Here is a 2,500-nt window from a genome sequence, read left to right as displayed (position 1 = left end):
CACTACAAACAGGAATGGCCAAAACACACACACACACACACACACACACACACACACACAATATAACAGACAGGCATGTGCACAACACACACATCCAACAGACAGGCACGCGCAAAACACACACACACAAACACACACACACACACAACAAATAGGCACGTGCAAAACACACTAACACACACACACACCAGACAGACATGTGCAAAACACAGACACACACAAAACACACACATCCAACAGACAGGCACGCACAAAACACATACACACACAACAGACAGGGACGCACAAAACACACACACAACAGACAGGCATGTGTAAAACACACACACAATATAACAGACAGGCATGTGCAAAACACATAAACACACACACACACACAACAGGCAGGCACGCGCAAAACACATACTCACACACACTTACACACACAACCATTTCACTACGGATTATACTTTGTATGACTATGTAGGTGCAAAACAGGTGCATGCAAAACACACACACACACACACACACACAACAGACACGCATGTGCAAAACACACAAACACACACACACACACACAACAAACAGGCATGCGCAAAACACACACACACACACACACACACACACTACAAACAGGAACGTGCAACACACACACACACACATAATATAACAGACAGGCACGTGCAAAACAAACATCCAACAGACACGCATGTGCAAAACACACATCCAACAGACACGCATGTGCAAAACACACAAACACACACACACACACAACAGACAGGCATGTGCACAACACACACATCCAACAGACAGGCACCCATAAAACACACACACACACACGCAACAAACTGACATGTGCAAAACACACAAACACACACACAAAACAGACAGACATGTGCAAAATACACACATTCAACAGACAGGCACGCATAAACACACACACAATACAAGAGACAGGCACGCACAACACACACACACAGACACACACACACACAACAATTAGGCACATGCAAAACACACACACACACAATACAACAGACAGACGTGCAAAACACACACATCCAACAGACAGGCCCATGTAAAACACACACACACACACACAATATAACAGACAGGCATGTGCAAAACACACACACACATACACACTACAAACAGGAACGGTCAAAACACACACACACACACACACACACACAATATAACAGACAGGCATGTGCACAACACACACATCCAACAGACAGGCACGCGCAAAACACACACATCCAACAGACAGGCACGCGCAAAACACACACATCCAACAGACAGGCACGCGCAAAACACACACACACACAACAAATAGGCACGTGCAAAACACACAAACACACACACACACACACACACCAGACAGACATGTGCAAAACACAGACACACACAAAACACACACATCCAACAGACAGACATGTGCAAAACACACTCACGCACACACACACACACACACACACACACACACAACAGACAGACACATGCAAAACACACACACAATACAAAAGACAGACAAGCACAAAACACACGCATCCAACAGACAGGCACACATAAAACACACACACACACACACACACACACAACAGACAGACATGTGCAAAACAAACACATCTAACAGACAGACACGTGCAAAACACACACACAGACACACACAACAAACAGGCACATGCAAAAAACACACACACACACAATACAACAGACACGCATGTCCAAAACACACAAACACAGACACACACACACACACACATGGGCAAAACACACACTTCCAACAGACACGCGCAAAACACGCACACAATACAACAGACAGACAAGCATAATACATACACACACACACAAACACAACTGGCAGGCACATTCAAAACATACACATCCAACAGACACACACAAAACACACATATCCAACAGACAGACATGCGCAAAACATACACATACAGACAGACACGTGCCAAGCACACACACAATACAACAGACAGACACACAAAACAAACATGCAATACAACAGGCACATTCAAAACACACACGAACACACACACACACACACACACACACACAATACAATAGACAGACGGGCAAAACACACACATCCAACAGACAGGCATGTGCAAAACAAACACACACAATATAACAGACAGGCATGTGCAAAACACACAAACACACACACACAACAGACAGACGTGCAAAACACACACATCCAACAGACGGACACACAAAACAAACATGTAATACAACAGACAGGCACATTCAAAACACACACATCCAACAGACAGACACGTGCAGAACACACACACACACAAAACAGACAGGCACGTGCAAAACACACACACACATACACACACACACACACACACACACACACACACACACACACACACACATACACACACACATACACACACACACACATATCCAACAAACACATTCAACAGACCATTTATCAGACCTGTTATCAGACCTGTTATTAGACCAGTTATCAGACCTGTCATTAGACCAGTTATCAGACCTG

This window comes from Electrophorus electricus, chromosome 1 (assembly GCF_041902795.1).
Source record: "Electrophorus electricus isolate QZ-2024a chromosome 1, ASM4190279v1, whole genome shotgun sequence".
Classification (NCBI taxonomy): domain Eukaryota; kingdom Metazoa; phylum Chordata; class Actinopteri; order Gymnotiformes; family Gymnotidae; genus Electrophorus; species Electrophorus electricus.
This window is presented reverse-complemented; position numbering follows the sequence as displayed.